Source organism: Montipora capricornis, chromosome 8 (genome assembly GCF_036669925.1).
Source record: "Montipora capricornis isolate CH-2021 chromosome 8, ASM3666992v2, whole genome shotgun sequence".
Lineage (NCBI taxonomy): Eukaryota > Metazoa > Cnidaria > Anthozoa > Scleractinia > Acroporidae > Montipora > Montipora capricornis.
Genome location: NC_090890.1, coordinates 36,786,052 through 36,804,758, shown reverse-complemented (window position 1 = coordinate 36,804,758; position 18,707 = coordinate 36,786,052). Strand labels below are relative to the sequence as shown.

The 18,707-nt window shown below is 40.5% G+C and overlaps 1 pseudogene; it reads left to right on the top strand.

The window, feature by feature from the left end:
* Positions 1-382: 382 nt before the first annotated feature.
* Positions 383-18,707, top strand: part of LOC138060755 (lamin-B1-like) — a 19,918-nt pseudogene continuing 1,593 nt past the window's right edge.

The following is an 18,707-nucleotide window of genomic DNA, read 5'->3' as shown; positions in this document are numbered from 1 at the left end:
ATCGCCTCGTGAATCCACAGCTACTTTGACATTGTTATGACGAAATGGGCCATTTCCGAGTTGCTGTTTGTCTCGGTTTTGAAGTGAGTCTTGGTGCTCAACTATTGTATCGGAAAGGATCGAGTTTGATTTGCATAAGAATTTCCATTTGAATGGTTGTGCACCAGGACTCTCTTTGAAACTGAGGAATGCAGCAACTCGGAAATGGGCTATTCATGATCAATATCAAAAACTGACGTTAATTGTTCACTCGACCACCTAAACAATCCCTGACTCTGTCACGTGACTTACTCTGACGTCATGAATGGTGTACTAGTCAGCCAGCCAGAAACCTTTTGGATCTCATTTACTCATTATTCTTTTGATTTATTTCTTTCCGAGTTTTTTGTTATTCATCATTAAAATTCTGTTTGAGATGCATTTTTCCGCATTCGTTATCCTATAACGGAAACCGTAAAATTCTTTATTCCGAATGTGCGAACGCTAACTATTCCTTATTCAGTTTCTTTTTGAGCCGTTATTCATTATTCAATATTCCGCTTCCACCCCAGATTTTGTTTTGCCAAGTGTCATGCTTGTATCACAAAACGAACGATTTTTCGCTTAACAGCTTTACTATCAAGACATCTGTAAGAATAATAGGCTATTTGAAATTTTGCGAAGTTACTATTACAAAACTCGTTCTTGCCCTCCGTTCTTTACCTTGCGAGAAGAGCCCTTGGGAAGGATGATCTGAGACGTGGAAGGGCCCGATCAGTTCAACCGTAGCACATTCGTATCCTTAACAACAGTATTTTAACGTGAGCGGTAGAGCATTCTTATCACATATTGCTAAGCAACTTGTAGGGTTATTTGATTTTGATTAAGTGCTTTTAGCATTTATTTTATCGATACAGCGTGGGTTGTGAAGTATTGCTTAGAAACCATCATAAACATTTCCAGTCATTTTTAGATCCCTGTAGCTGATGTGTGTTCCTGGAGACGATGGAATAGCAGTTCTATCTGCCTGCCTTTATGTGTGAGCCTTCAATACACCTTGACAATAACTTTTGTTGGTATGTTAAAGTTAGGTGGGTGACTTTGAAGCTGCGGGTAACAGTTGTCTTCAGTAATTGAGTTTGTTTACACGAGGGTCTCGTAGCGATTTAGCTGTTAAGACACCATTATTGAATAGAGACGCATTCATTTGAGAGCAATCATGACTTCAAGAAGTGCTCCGATTCTCTTTCCTCGTTATTTGGAAAAGGATTATCTTCAGAGTCTCAACGACCGGTTCGCATCGTACGTCTCGCGCGTGCGGCAAATACGCGAACAGAGTGGTGGAATGGAAACAGCAAACCTCATCAACACCACAAAGATTCTCGAAGATGAGATCGTGGCGTTGAAGGCCATGTACGAGCGACAGTTGGAAGTGTTGAGAAACAAACTTGAAGAAATGGCACGCGAAAGAACGCAACACCAGCTTGCAGCAGCGAAGAATTCCTCACTGGTGGCCGAGCTTGAAGACAAGTAAGTTCTGAGTTTACTTGTCATTAAATGTATCTGCATTAGCAGGGTTGTAGCTAAGAATAAATTCCACTTGAACGTTCCATTGAGGCGGTAAGTTCTTGCTCTGAACATCAAAGGGACCTGGAAACAAGATTGTTCCCAGTGTCTCGCAACACCCGGCATTCTTCAAGATGGCGAAGACTGCCAAAATTCAGCCGGCGATCACCCCTTTCTCAAGAGGCGATTTTCGCAGTCAGCCGGCGCTTCGCGGCATCCCTGATTAGCTTAATGTTTGTTTTAATTTCCTTTAATTTCATTGCCGTTTATGACCACTCAAAAATGGAAATAGGCCGTTCAATCTTTATGGCATTGATGCCGATCGAAATTGGTCGTTGCCATGGGTATTACATACACATACATACATATTTATTGATCCTAAAAGTCGTGAGACTATACAGGATACTAGAGAGCTTTAGAAACTGGGACGAGAACGACTGTGAGTCCGAGATTTTCTCATAAAACAACAGTGAGAGCGCGCAAACAAGCGTCATTTTGGCGGGAAAAACGTGATGCCGTCGTCATTTTGGTACGAGGTTTTGCAAAAATGTCGTCTTGTCAAAACAAGTCACCAACAGGGTAGCAGTTCTGGCATTTTTTGATCATCAAAAGGCTCAGTTACCAGCAATAATTAGGAATGACTGAGTAACCTATACTGCTAACAAAGAGCAAGATTAATCGTACATATGGGTTGAGTTCGTTGGTTCTCTGCTTTGTTCTGAGCACAGCTCTGTCTTTCTTCTCTACACAAAAACCAAGCTATCATTTGATACGTTTTGATTTAATTTGATTTCTGTGCTGCGTCTCCAATTAGTGTTCCAGGGATAAATACAGTTGACACTTTAAATAAAGCTCCTCGTCATCATTTGGAAAATTGCCCGGTTGGTGAAAGCAAAATGCAGACTGCAGGCGTCAGTAAATAGATTGGCCCATTGATTTCTCATTCTTTTGAACAATGAGAGGACTGTTTAACAGCTCATTTGTGTTGCCCTAACAATGGGCGCTATTCTGTATTTTATAAGTGGACTAAAGGTCATTCAAAAAATTCATGTCTTATACGGATTACCCAGGGGCGGTCCCCCACCCCCCTCCCCCCTCCCCCCGGGCGGATTACACAGTCTCACCCTCAATACATTGAATTAAGTACTTGAATGCAATCTAGTCTAGTCACTTCTCAAAGGCAAATTTTTGTCTATTCAAAGTGATTGCTTTTTTTTTTTTGTAAAGGATGATGTTTTCATTTATGTGTGAATTTTTCAGACTGGCAGAGGAGACAAATGTGCGCAAAAAGACAGAGAATGCTCTGGCAGATGCACAACGGGTCATTGTAGACAAAGAAGCTCTTTTGCAAGATGCACGAGTCACAGCTACCCAACATCAGAATTCGCACATGGCCCACGTGAGGGACAGAGACAATCTCCAGGCTACATTAACACAAACTCAGCAAGCTTTAGACACAGAGGTAACAGCTAAAGCCGACCTGCAAACTCTGGCCAACCAGCTCAAAGAAAAACTTGGCTTCCAGCAACAGCTTCATGAAAAGGTATTTACAAATTTCTTCCGTACATTCATTGATAATATTAGAGCAACAAATTCTAGGAGTTTTTTAAAATTAAAGATGCAACATTAATTAATAGTTCTAAGGAAGCTGTAGGAACCATAGTTGTTACCAGTGTGTCTTGAAGATTGTTCAGCAGATCATAAATTTTTATAGTTAACAACCTGTACATCCACTCGAAAACCTTCAACCTTTGTCCCTTCAACCTTTGGACCCCTAGGAGTGCGAACTAATCTCCATTTTATTCTGTTTAACGCCAGATGATTTTACTAGTCAATACACCTTATTTCAAAATGGCCGTCATTTAAATATTCTTTTGTTTTTATTCAAATTAGCCCTTGATGCCTCGTTCTTGAGCTGAAAACTCAAAAGAACATTTTGCCTTGAACGAGGCATCAAGGTCTAATTTGAATAAAAACAAAAGAATATCTAAATGGCGACCATTTTGGAATAAGGTGTATGGGGGGCCCGTTTAGGAGCCAATGGGTTACTATTATGGTTTATATTTTGAGTTACCAACTGTATAGATGCTTACGTGGAAGTGAGCTAAGTTGTTATGATCTTAATGTAGACTTTAAACCGTCAGCTTTTTTTACTTCCAAAGTTGTTTTAATGCCTGAAGTGATTCCAGGTGGCTTCTCTTTTGACCTTCATCCCAGCTTCCTGCAATCACTTTACATGAGCTAATTAATGCCCTTGTAGCGATAAAGGCCTTAATGCCAGTGAATTAACCAAAGTAGCAACCACCCTCACCTCTGCAGGTGCATTTTCAAGGCACGCTTTATGGGACGGGTATATCAACAACAACAAGATTTATTTGTACTGTTTAGTAAACTAGCCAGCTAAATGACAAATATAAATAACAAATATATATCTTTGCATACTTGTTGATGTGTTTGTCACATTTGGATAATTTGTCCATATTTGGGATTGAACATGATTGTGCATGGGAGATTAAAGCACAGCAGCCATAGCAGTTATTTTAAATAAAGTCTATTATGTTCTAATCAATGTTTTGGACACTAAAAATTAAATAATCCCTGAAGGAGCTTAATGAGATTCGCTGTCGTCTGGAGGAAGCAAACAGGATAATCCTCCTTGTTGAGGGAAGGTTCCATGAACACAAAAGTGATGAAAATTTGTCTGCAATGCTGGCCAAAGTGAAGGCGCATAGTGAAGCAGAACTGCGACGATTCAAGGAAGAATCAGAGGCTTCCTATCAGACTGGGGTATGTGAACATGTACTGCAGTCATTAATAAGTTCTCTTTGTTCTTCCCACGAACAATGTATTTTCACAAGTAACTGTCAACTTTATTATTTTTTTATAACTTTCAAAATTCTTGTATATTCATAATCACGAAAAAAAAATTTAATGGGTGAAAGTGGCCTTGCCTGCGCTAGTGTGTGATGCTGTACCATATCATGAATCAGAACGGGCCCGTAGGCAGGTTTTGTTGCGGGAGGGTGCGATACAATGAGGAGACGGACCAAACGAGTGCTAGAGGTGCGAGCCTCGAGGGGGGTTCAGGGGGCTTGCTCCCCCGGGAAATTTTGAAAATGAGGCTGTCTGAGACTGCATCTCGTATGTTTTGAAGGCAGTGAGATATGAAAACTGACAGCCAAAAGCCAAATAGACCAATTTCGATATATTAAAATTCAGTCGAAAACAAAAGGCATCATCTCGAGGCTCTGGGGAATAAACTTATACAAATCCTTATATTTATTCCCCAGAGCCTCGAGATGATGTCTTTTGTTTAGGATTGAATTTTGATATATCGAAATTGGTCTATTAAAGAGTGGATATTACTCAAACTATTGAACTTCAAAATTGATTTTTTTTTTGGCGCAGAGACTGCGGTACGTATGTATTTTACTGTTTTAGAGAAGAATGTGTAACTATTTGAAAAGAACAAAAATAGAAGTGAAGGTGACAATCGGTATTATTTTCTGGGTTTTTACCGCAAAGCATGATGATCAGCACTTTCAGTGGTGTGCCAAGACCAAACCTCCCACACAAACAGTGAATGAGAACAGAACTATAACAAATGTCTTTTTTTTATCAATTCACTTTTTTAAAATTGTTGATCGACAAAAAAGTGAGCCTCCACTGCCTACCTTTTTTTTCGGGGGGGGGGGGGGGGGAAGGGCGCACCCGTCGCACCCTCCTTCCCTACTCGACTTCAAAAGCTTTTACCATACACACACTAGCTAGCAGAAATTAACTCCCAAGTCGCACCTGGAGTTTATTGGTGCCCACAAACATGGGGGCTGCAGCCGCCGACCTCAAGACCAAGTAGAAAGAAGTTCACCCCAGAACCTGCTCTACCTGCAACCCAGTCACGAGCCCCTCCTGCCAAACCCAGCCCCAGCCCTCTAGCTAGCACCCGTCACACTGAACTGGAAGAACACTGGGTGGAGTACCTACATGTAGCATGTAAACAAAGGGGAGAGGAGAGAGAGGACACTAGAAAATGCAAGCTGTACAAACTGCCCGGTATTCTGAACAGAGTAACACATAGAAGCACATGCGAAGGCGCACGCGTATACTATATCAGAATACCGTTGACCCAGTGAATGCCAGAGCACTTGTTCCCTCGTGCTTTTGTTTCTTCATTGGGTTATTTGATTTTCATACGTAGGGACATAGATTTCATGAACTTTGCTTCCTCACATTAGCATAATAAATGGAAACTGAGCCTCGTATAGCCAATTTAGAACTGCTGGTAGACTGAAGGGTAATTGTAACCTGAGCAATGCTAGATGTACTTTCAGTACATTGGATTCGGAAGAAAACTATCGTATGGCATTATTTTAATTCAAGTGTATAAATTTCTTGGTTTTCTCTCTGACAGATGAATCAGATGAGGATGCAGTTGGATACTGAATCCCGCAACTTTGCAGCTGCTACTGATGACAACATTCATTTGAAAGCTCAACTAGAGGCACTGCACTCCAAAAACATCAATCTGGAAGCCAAGGTATTTCTTACCATGTTAACAACTGAGTCGGAAAGTGGAGATTGGGTGCCTGAGAAACGTCCAGGAGCTTCCACTATTGGCAGCCAGCTCGTTGATGGTGACTGCTCCCATAGCTGGCAAATCTTGGCAACTCAACCATGAGCCCCAATGCGGCATGGGAAAGAAACAGGCAGCCGTCACACCGATAAAATCAGTGGGAAAGGCGAGGATAGGGAGGACAAAAACGTTAACAACACTTGAAAGGGATTCCTCAACCCGCTTAAATACACTTGCATGCTACACATCAGGAATCCCAAAGACACAGGAGCCACATATGTGCATAACCCCACCGATGACCAAAACAACTGCTCCTCATTTGCTAACTCTGCATTTAACTGCACTCAACTGCATTAAACCAATTACTGATCGACTCACTTTTTTTGCTTTCTGGGATTCTTACCGTCACCTTTTATATGACCTTTTATAAAATAATTAGGATTGCTATAGTACGCGCACTCTCATTGGTCAATAGCTGTGTTTAGATGAGAGTATGGAAACACGGCTTTGACGTATTGTCAGGCGCGCGTTTTGATTGGCTGGTAGGAGCCAAAAAACTCAACCCACACATGATGCCGGATCTGGAAATTGAACCCGGGCCACATTGCTGGGAGGCGAGTGCTCTCACCACTGCGCCACCCCTGCTTTAGTTTTGAAAGAAGCTTGTCACATGTACATGTGATGATGATATAATTGGAGGTTTCTACAGTTATTGCCTCGGGCTAATTAAAATAATCCAAGTATTTGGAAACAGAGAGAGTGTTATTTAAATATTATTCCACGACCTGCCGTAAGTTCAAACTCACACTGTTAGCTTTTGGGTCTTGCGTTTGTATTATTGCTGTGTTCCAAAAATTATTGGCAAATGGAGAAAATGATGTTGCATTTGAAAATAACTAAACTACGTTTACTAGTGTTTAGAGAATTATTATTAATCCACAAGGAATCTAAATGGGACCAATTTTTGCTGGGGTGAATATGTGCAGTGAGTCATTTTACGTCGATCCAAGAGTTCTTTTGGTTCGACGGATCATCTTGTGGATCCCATGTGTAGACCATCAGCGATTATATAATTGAAAGCAATATTATTTTGTTACGAAATGAAAATTTTATCCTTTTAGTATGGTGTAAAATACAATTAATATATCCTTGCAGTGTTCAAGTTTGGAAATTCGGAATTCTGGTCTCATTCAAAACTTGGAAACGGAACGTCAGCAAGCAGCAAACACCGTGAAGAACCTTGAGGCTAAGTTACGCGAGCTTCAGGAGGCATTGATGGCCAAAGTGCGTGAGCTGGAACTTGCTTACAATGCGTATTTACCTCTGGATCTGGAACTGGATGCATTTGCCACTTTGTTGGAGGCGGAGGAAACAAGGTATTTTACATGTGTTCAATCTTTCATATCTATTCACCCTAAGAGACCTTCAAATAGATTAAGCGCAACAAAACACGTTTTCCCACCAGTCTACAGTATTGCCATCGAGTTGAAATGTTGAAGACATCCTTCCCCGTTTACAGAGATCTCTTTTCTGCCATGGGTCGAATCTCACTGTGTTGAGCATGCGCGGCGGTTACTTAGCGACTGATTCCTCACGTGATACTTCACATGTTGTACGGGCTAACTTAACAACAGCGGAATCATTGTAAAGGAATGCGCGAGACACAGGGGGCCCATGTTACAGTCAGCAAACATATCACGGGGCATGCGTTTTGAACAGTGCCGTTTAAGGTCGCGGACGGTGGTTGGATCAAAGCAAGTTTCGACCCATGGCAAAGATCTCTTTTCCCGTACTCGTCAGCCCAGCGAACGCGAAAGAAAGAGACTTCTGCTGGCAGGGAAAAGACATGCCTGAACAGTCACTCTCTTTTTTATTCATGCCATACTTTTCCTTTTGCTCAAGACGATGCCGTTTTATTTCATTTGGTGTTAATTAACTTTGATGAAATTCGTAATTGAATTTGACAGAGCATTGTAGAATAAGAGTTATTGTGGAACATTCAGTAGCTAATTTCCTTTTCTCTTTTTTCAGGCTAAACGTGACCATGGAAAGTACCTGGCATTCCACTAGTTCGGGAAAAGTACCACCCCCCACTACAAAACGTCCTGATGTGACTCTTGGCCTCCACCCTTTACCAGAAGTTGCAAGTAAAACGATACGACAGCCGATCACACAACCAAAGAGTATTGCAGGCATGCAGGGTATGTTTCTCTTAAGATTCTCCTCTATGACGTATGACATGGTCTCAGAGGGGGGTTAGGGTATTATATCGACTCAACCTACCACGGCTTATTGTACCGTAACGGTTTCAGGGGAGGTCTTTTGGAAGTGATTACTCAAACTGTCTATCGAAAACCCTGTGGCTCTACCTATGGCCTCACACAGTTGTTTTTTTTTCATTGATTCCTGTGTGAACAATACTGCACAACATTATTGCATTCATCTGCTGTGCAAGATTTACGGTTACTTGTTTCTTCACATCTTAACCAAGAGTAACATCATTCTTTTTCTGGAACTTAGAAACTTTGATCGGCAGTAAAACAAAAACTGTTATTCCTCCAATATCCACGGTCAGCCCGTACCGACACACTTGGTCTTATGTACCTAACGTCGTGGACCATAACAGCCCTACATTCAGGTATTTGTGCCCCTCTTTAATTCAGTAGTGACAGGACACCATAACTTGGTCTATGAAACGGCGTTATCAAGGGCGTAGCTAGGCGGGAGGAGGGGGGGGGGGGTCTCCCTAGGGTGCCCGTGACCCTCCTTTTGTAGCTGTGTGAAGACAAGTTAAAAGAGAAAGCAACTGACTTTCGATTGCCGACCGTGGCTCAAAAACGTCGCGTGTTTAAGCTCCCCATTCATATGCATGATACTTTGCATACACGCCACAAGATCTCTTCTTCAGCTTAAGAACCCCCTGTGTTTTTGTGTGGCCTATACCAAACAATGTGAATCGCGCTGTGTTGCTGTATAGGCCACTTTCAAAATTACCATTATACTCTTTGCTTGCCCTTCAAATATTTAATTGCACCAGCATTGTTTCCAGTTTCTCTTGAGACTTACAATGGTCCCAAGAGAAACTGAATAAAAGCAAATTGGAGAGCAAAAGGGCATAAACCATCAACCTCGCTCCCAGAGAAGAAGAGAGTCCCCGGGATCGAGGTTGCGTAAGCTCTGTATCATCTCTGCTACGTTGGTTGCAAGCTTATGTATATGTAGTCGTCCAGCCTCCAGCCTCCAGCCTATGGTGGGTCCGTAGCTAAACTCATAAAAGCCCACAAACGAAAGCTTTGGAGTTTTTCATTTTGCTTAATACCTTATGAATGCTTGTCAATCCAGTCACACAGGAAATGTTCGGATCTTAGAAGTCAGCCCAGACGGCAACTACGTGAGGGTCTTCAATACTTCAAGCTTCAAAGTGAGTTTGTTTCATTTTAACAACTCCATGTGGCTTACACCTTGCTTTTAATCGCTGTCATTTTGGCTAACATGTCATGTCATGTGATGTCATCCACCACTTTCACATTTTTTCAGTGTTAGGGTTTCTTGGGACCGGCTGCAAATTATCTATATCACCTTCATTTCTTCATTTCTTCATTTTTGTTTTAGTTTCATTCTCTTCCCACTAAATAGCCTTCATGTTTTATCAGTGCCTAAAGCAAACGCATAGTTAATTTTGATAGGTAAACGCGACACCCCCCCCCCCCCTCCCCCACTTTCCCGTCGACTTAAGGCCTTATCTAGGCTTTTTCTTTTGTCTTATTTGCTTACTCCATTATCCATTGACTCATTCAACTCTTTCTACTCTAAGGATGAAGAGATTGGTGGGTACATGATTCAACAAAAAAATGTCGCTGGCAGACCTGTCACAGTATTCCATTTTCCACCAAGAGCAAAGCTAAAGGCTCTGTCGCATGCAACTGTGAGTATAATCAACTTCACCAAGAGTTTCATCACGTTGGCCTGGCGACTTGAAATCGCCAGAAAATCTCCACTGCTACAAAAACATGACTTTAATGAGAAGCAAACTATTTGTACAATGAAATTTGCTTAAGAATCTTTTTCAAAGAAAGCTTTTGTTTTAGGACAAGCAGAACAGTTATTTTCACTTTCAGATTTCCCGGATGTCGTCATCTTAAATAATTGTGATGTGTCAAGGTTGCTCAATTGTTAATGTACCTCTAGACTTTTGGTGTCAAAATAATAAGGCAATCATAATACGTCACAATATGGCGTCCCGTTGAAAACTCAATGTGAAAATAAGCGATCCCGAAGGTTTTTTCCTCTAAAACAAACGCTTTATTTGAAAACATCATAAGTAAATTTGGTTGCAAACATTAATATTTCCTCCGCTGTAAGATGACCTTTTTGTAGGACTGGAGATTCCCCTTTAAACGTTAGCCTTGGATGGTCTTATTTCGACAAGTGCGCTTGAGAAAGAGTCAAAGCTAATGTTCAGAACTGAAAACTCGCTAGGATACTTCAGTCTAATTAAGGGTCGCTATCAACGGTGGAAAGTTCAAGGTGTCAAACTTGGCTTGTCCTTATCATCATTTGTAACCGCTCCCAGTCGCTTTTTGGAAAGCTTCTTCCGTTGAGTGTACTAGCGGAGGAATGCGATTTGAAAAATGAATGGAGTAGAATTATTTGTCTTCAGCTTTAGCTCCTGAATGACCCTCGCTAGCCACGCCATGATGATTCTCCGACCTAAATGACACGAAAGGCCTGGTAACTAAAGGCTATTTGTGGATAACTGCACGACAGCAATACATTTTAATGACACCTAATAATGTGACACACTGCAAGCCTTTTTTACAGATGACAAATTTCGACCCATTGTTAGAGTTAAAAAGCTTCCAGTTGAAAAGAGCTTGCTTTAAAAAGTCGACTCATGAGGTTTGATAAGAAAAAGCCAACTTTAAAGCCGACTTTAATGACGCACTTAAATTCACAGCACGTAGATGTAGATAACCTTAAATCCACGATTATCTATACTTATGTAAACTGTATTTTTGTTTGTTTGCTTTACAACCGGATTTTTACTACACCGTTAAAATTTTTGGTGATGTCCGATTAAAAAGGGACTGCGTACTTCCTTACCTTGTAGGTGTGGTCTGCAGCGAGTTTGTCGAGGCACAATCCTCCATCGGACTTTTTGTTGAAGGAGCAGCACAAGTGGGAAACTGGACCGGAATGTATCACTATCCTTTGCAAGCCTAATGGGCAGGTAACGCCGGCTGATTTAGCTCAAAGGGAAAATAATTTGTCGAGAAATGGTCCAGCATGTCTTCCGCCCCGTATTTATGCGATATACACAATTGCTATTTTTTTCTGAATTGTGTATATCAGATGAATTCGGACACAGTGTCCCAGGACTTGTAGTAGCAGAGAAAAAAAAAAGGAAGATAAAAACTATATCCGTGGATAGGATTTGAACCCGGAGTTTCAACTCTATAGGAACAGCTTCAATCCGCTTCACCACTCCCCAAAAAAGGATTTATCTAAGTCTCCCATAGAATATTATTGCTGAATAGTAATTAGGCCTAAGCTAGATTAATTAAAACGTTTAGCTTTGTAGTAAAGTTTGATAAGTTTGCCGTTTGTGTCCGAGTGATAATATAGCATTATCAAATTAATAGTGTTTAAAATATTTTCCCTGAGCAGCTAGCGGTGTGGTGGTCAATTAAAGTGGTTAGGTGATGGGTTAAATTAATGAACATTCCCAGGTTCGAGTCCTATGTCCATACACTTGGGTTGTCTTTTCAAACAAATATGATCATTTCCCACACGTCCTGGGACAGAGTGCCCTAATTTAACGATAATAGTCAATTTAGAGGAAATTAGCTATTAATTGTGTATATCAGATACATTCTTAGTGGGGGATGGGTTGAGAAAAAATGGAAACAACTAAATATGCAACAGAACGATGAAACCTAAGCTTAAGTACAATTGAGGTGCGTGCTATAAAATTGGAGATTATTAATAAGAAGTCCGTGATAACTGTTACCAACTTCGTAGAAAAATATGAATTATTTGCAAGTTGGCTTAACTATATGGAACTGTTTGAATTGGAAAAGACTACATTAAAATTAAAGAAGCAAAAACTCCACTGTAACATGCTTGCGTTCTCCACAATTCTCCTCAATAGTTAGTGAGATGCTTCATGGCAAAGAAATATACCAAGATATTTAGCAATGAAATATGAAACGCGCGAGTGGGGCTTGCATTTTAAGACTAACTATCGGGTCTTCTTACGTGACTTTCCTGTTGCTATGGTAACGTATTATGTCACGATATGTTGTAATAATTGTTGTTTCGTCGGTTCCATGACTTAGCTTTTTTGTTGATAGTGTTGTAGAGTCAATCCTAAAAAAAACATTATGAGCGTTTTTAAACTGCTGAAAGTGTCGAAATTGGTTCGAGCCGCCTTACTTAATTAAACGGACTCGCTTTATTTTGTAGGCTGTGGCGTGGACAACTGCTGCCTATCCTTTCGGGGTGCCGAACCAAATTCCCACGCGGGACACAGGGCCTGACGGTGGACTGGATCAAGAGCCTGTCAAGGAACGGACATCACCTCGATCGCCAAGGTGGGCAGCAAGGTAAAACAAGCTAAAACCTTCAGTAATTATACAATAACCCTAACCTAACCCTAACGCTAACCCTAATCCTAACCCTGAAGGTTTTACCGAGTTTAGATAATTTTAAACAATGGATAACCACTAAATGACAAATACACCACGTATCTTCAGTTTAAATCATACGAAAATAGCTACACCAAATATTTGGGATACTTAGTAGACTTAGTAGTACGAAAATACCCTCTTTTTTATCGTGTGCATAATGAAGATTATTTTCAGCTAAGATGACAGCGTATTGGCATTGAAAGGTGAATGTAGCTATTGAGGCAAAGGTTAAACGACAAGCGAACTGGGTACGATGCACGATTTGAATAAATTGGCCAAAAACCTGCAAATCTCAAAATAGAAATAGGATACTCGAGCAAGTGCTGACCAAGTTCATTTAAATTCGAAAACGATCTTAAAGCTCTAAATATCACGAAAATAAAATAAAAAATCCTCTTTGCGGCCCAATTCTACGCCACCAAGATTAGTATTTCTGCTAATTTCGTGTAAGAAATGCCACCATTTTCTCAGGACCAGACTCCCAGACCCTGTACCCTGGAAGATTGAAGGCAAACCTTTCTCAAAGCCTCCTACTGACCCACTTCATCCACACGCTGTACAACCGAAGACTAAAACCGGCGGCCATGATGCTGCGAGCATGTACCCACAAGCCAGGTCACAGAGCGACAGGCCGGACCGTGCTGGAGCAAGCAGAACTGGTGGTGCGCCTCTACGGAAGTTTACAGGAACTTCCTTGCCTAATGGAAAGGTAAGTGTCAGGTCAGCTTAAATGTCAAGACAGTCGTTGTTTTCAAGTAAAATGGAAACCACAGTATTATTGTTGTTTAGGCTAATAATGAACGTAGCACTAAATCTAAAAACCTAACCAAAGTATAAGGAGGCAAAGTGACGACTTCATGTATCAGAGACATTAAACAAAAAAACAAACCTAAAGAAGCAAGGTGACACACCCGGTGTGGCCAACATATCACGCATGCGTACAACCATTTCACCTGGTAATGAAAAAAAAAACCGCTGGTATGCACCGGCTCCGCGCGTACGCGTCCATTTCCCGCCAATTTTCGAGTACCCAAAGTGTAAGGCAGAAATAAAACAATGGCGATCTTCGCGAGAAATCTTCTCGGAATAACAGAAGTCTTTTTTCTTTTTGCGCTTTATAACTTAGGTGAAAGCGTCGAAAGACCGAAATATGGTTTCTCAGTTTGGAAAAAGAAGTCGCAACTAAGCTCATTTCAGAAGGCCAAAGCCTACATGAACGACTTCGAGTCATGTTTCGGTATTCGAACCGCGATCGATGATGACAAGCTTATTTGTGAAGAATGAAGAAGAGCTGTCCAAGAGTACAGAAGGACTGGAAAGTCGTTTCATCCTGTTAGTGCTGCCTCCAGTTATTTTTAAACAGTTTGACTTTCCTTATCTGCAAACGCTTTTCTATGATATGGCTTCACCTTCAAGCGCATTGATGCCAGCAGCATGTAATAATTTTATTGAGAAATAAAATTTAACAGATTTAACTTATTTTATTTGTTTAAAACTTTGTTCACATGAATCTCAACCAGCGTGGAAGAACAGTGAAAAAGAAAACACAAATGTGGAATCGAGGAATGTCAGATACAGATACTGGTAGAACACTAGGGAGATGATAGTTATACCAAGGAAGAACCTATTAAAAATGATGGAAAAATTAAAGACTTTATCAGAAAGCAACTGAACTCCTCTGCAATCAGTACTTTCATAAGGGCTTCATCCCCCTAAAATTCACACCCTGGACTCCTTGACTCTGGACTGAGCTTTGGGGTCAAAGAAATTCTCTTGATTATTTTTTGTTCTTAGCAGTGCAGATTTATAATCTGAAGTATTGAAAGGAAATTCTTGGCCAGTTTCACCTCCTCATCTAATTGTGTAAATTTATCAATGAACCATTTTCAAGAATATATGTGATTGATCATTTGAGCCGCAGTTTTGAAATACAAATAAACATATTTAAAATTTTATTTTTCATACTTTTCTGACGGTACAGGTGATTGACATATGACAATCTGCTGAGGTGATAAGTAGACTCGTGTTACCCCACCAATTAACAAACAAGTTGTAGGCCTGGTGGTGTCAGTGAGGATGCAAATTAGCTAACTTAAAAAATCGCAAACAAACAAACAAACAAAATCACTAACAGGTTTTCGTTGACCTCCTTACAATATTATCATACTTTGTTCTACAAACAATAAAGAAAATCATTCAGGAAGGAACTCTTGGGTGTTGTCTTCATACAGCCCCAAATTCTAATAACTCACAATTTCAAATCTGTATGAAAATTTATTTCCCACTTACTGCAGGATGTGACATAAAAAAGGAAATTGACATGTTCAAGAAGACGATCTACCATGATATAGTAATAAAGAAGCAAGAAATTTAACAGTGTATGATCCTGACAGGTTAAGAGAGTTTTGCATTTCAGCAGGAAAATGCTACAAAGTTGTTTGACACTATCCTGGGTTCTATTACAGGTTTCAGGCATTCAGCAGACCGCACACAGTACATGTCTGAACAAAAAAGGGTTGTTTCATTTATTTACAACTTATGCTACTGTACTGTCTCAGCCAAACATGCAATTCTTTTCAAATTGACCATTACTTGTATCTCAGGAGTAATCAAATAAATCAAGAAGGAATTGAAACTGAAGATATTATGGGGCATACCTTAATTTGCCAGGAGAACTGTTAACAATGTTGTGAGCACAATGTTTGAATATCGTTTCAAATCTTTCGAAGATTTCATTACAAATAGTAATGAGGACTTTACACCCATTCACCCAAAAAAAGGCATCAGAAAGATCAATCTTCTGAAACAAAGACCATGTGTACTATAGTTGTTAAAGCTTACATGTACAAGGAGACCCCGCCAGCAATAGCAGTGGAACAAGCTTATAATTCACATACATCATCAAAATGGTATAGATTCTGAATCATGCCAAAGATTGATTACATCTGCATCATGCATGCATGATATCAGTAACTGTTATGCCTCTCTGATGCCTGACTGGCTTACAGAATCATTTTTTAATCCTGAACTTGAGAGACAGAGAATCAACATTCATCAATACTGCGACAGTGGCAATGTTCGAACAATGCAGAAAATTGAAGATTTACATCTCTTGGATTTTACAGAGCTGAAGACTAAAGTCAAAGGCAGACTTTGATGCTGCATATGATGTCATGATGAGCACTGATTTGGCTGCGCCTATCTGAAAAAATTGCTTGTTTTCAGCCAGCCAATTCTACAGTAGACAAATCATATACGAGCAAGTCTCTCAAAAAGCTTATCAGCTCACATCCAGTGCAAACGTAACCGCTTACTCTTAGCGAACATGACAATATTTTGACTGATCACTCCTGCTATTCATTCCCATTGCTAACTGCTCCTGCCAAGAATCCCTTGGACAGCAGCTTGCTGCAGAACACATCACAAGCATCCATTCTGTATGTAGTGCCAAATATAGGGCCTCTTCACATTCCCAAGAAGCAAACTGGTAGATAACCCTAAGCCCTGGAGAATTAGTCTAATTCTAGAGATCGTGTATGCAGGTTGGACACTTGTAAGACATACAGTGATGAGAAATTGTTCGAGGTTCAACTAAACTATGCTCCTCAACTGTATAACCTTCTTACAAATTACATCACCTTTTTTGATGAATATCCTGTGGAAAATACCCATAGCATACTCCGTTGACAAACAAAAGGTTCTGACACTGCGGATGAACTTAGAAAGAAAGTCAAGTCTATTTTCTAGTCAAAAGATAAACAATCACATTTAAGATCATTTTTCACCACACGTAAACAGTTTTCATTTTCACACATCGACTTCGCTTTTTAAAAAATAAGATGTGCTCAAGTACTGTCTTCCATGCTTAGCAAAATCTCTCGTAGTCAGGGACAGAGCCTCTTCTCTTCAAAAAAGAGAAACAACAGAAGTGCTCCCACTCATGTCACACTATCACCATTGTCTGACTCCAACAACAGTATGAAAATTAACTATTGTTTTGCCTCCAGGATACCAGGGAGAAATTAAGCCCGCAGATCAAGCAAAACAATGTGACTTACATGCATGTAACATTTCCACCCAGGATAAAGACTGGACACCGTTTAGAATGGCTGCTTTCATTCTTTCCACAAATTATGAATGCCTGAATGGTTCGACTTCGTGCCCACTTCGTAAGGATTTCCTGAAGGAAAAATGGTAGGACCTTGAGTGAGATTGCAAAAACAGCCATTCTAAATCTTGCGTCCACCACACATGTACATGTGCACCTCATGAGACTCACTTTAATGACAGAGGAAAAGTATTAACAGACGATTCACCCAATGAAATCTCAGGTTTAAGAGAAATAGAGTCAGAGAAGTTTGACAGCATCATTAGCTATAGTAAGACAGCTAAACAATGAAGTTGCCAATCTCAATCCAGCTACCCAACCATTTACATGTACCAATTCCCACGTCAGTCCTGTTAATAGCACCAGTGCACCCTCACCCAACAAGGCACCGCCACACTGCAGAAAATGTCATCATCCCGAGCATGTCCGTGGACACAAGAAGTTAAAAATAACACAGTGGTGAAATGCAATTTGTGTGAAACCAGCATCTGTTCAGTCAGTTCATGGCACACAGCAAACCAGGGTCATCAGAGTACTTGCAATAGCCAATCAGCTACACCAAGACGAGATACAGTCTGTATAAGAGTCACCAAGAAGCTGCATCTAGATGAAACTGAGTGGTTAATGCTTTCATATATTTTCCAGTCAGCTGTAGGTCGGAGCCTGAGTGGAAGTTAAATGCCTGGACCGTAATAAATTATTGCAGTACTTACTGGACTCCATGAAACTCTTCCTATTAATGATGATGATGATGATAATGATAATGATAATGATAATAATAATTGTATTCATTTAATGCAATGAAAGGGAAGGATACAGAGGTGATCCCAATCGAGGGTGTCCGTCCGCAGCCGGATGTAATTGACTGTGAGTCGATTTTGATGAGGGAAGAAAACCGGAGTACCCGGAGGAAAACCCTCGGAGTCAGATTGAGATCGACTGAAACTCACATACAGCCCGAGGCCAGGGTTGAGCCCGGATCACAGAGGTGGGAGGCGCAGTGGATAACCGCTAAACCACCCTGACGTCCCTAACCCAAACAGTTACAACACCTTAACCTTGTAATACCATTGTATGTCAACTTAATGATGAAAGGAAATCGGTTATCACAATTGTTTCAACTGCCAGCCCAGCAACCAAACCTAGAGGTCAGACAAGTCCTCCAGCAGCACGATGATGAACGATCTTCCAGAAACTTGAAATTATTGCAGACTTGGGTTTCTCTTCTGTTCAAGACCTTGAAGACCACATTACACAACACGATCATCAGCATCCAAGATTTGCTGCAGTGTTGATCGTTCCTCCAAACAAGGCGATGGTGTTGTGTTTTGACCATACAACCAAAGGAAAGCCACAGGCATAGGCTGCAAGGTGGCCTTATTGCAACCAGCATTTCTGGAAATATCAGTAACTTCATCAGATATCTCGCACGAATGGTTATACGTGAGTGGGGGCCACAACTTCTTGGGTCAAACATGGCCATTTTAGGTCTGAAGTAAACATGAATAATATAGGGGTTCATTTCTATCAACTTAAGCAAACCACTCTCTCCCTCTTTCTCACACTATGTTGGTTTTTACATACATTGTAAATGTTCGTAAAGACTTGCTACACTGTACCCAATATTTATTCAACATTTTTTGGATACAAATAACATTCAAGGTAATATGTAGATGAATTCCCATGCTTACTCTCATTGCAAATTTGAAAGTATTATTGTTCATCTAGTTTTCAAGATAATTTTGTACCTTGTTTTACCCGTGAATTGTAGTGAACATTTATTGATTTTATA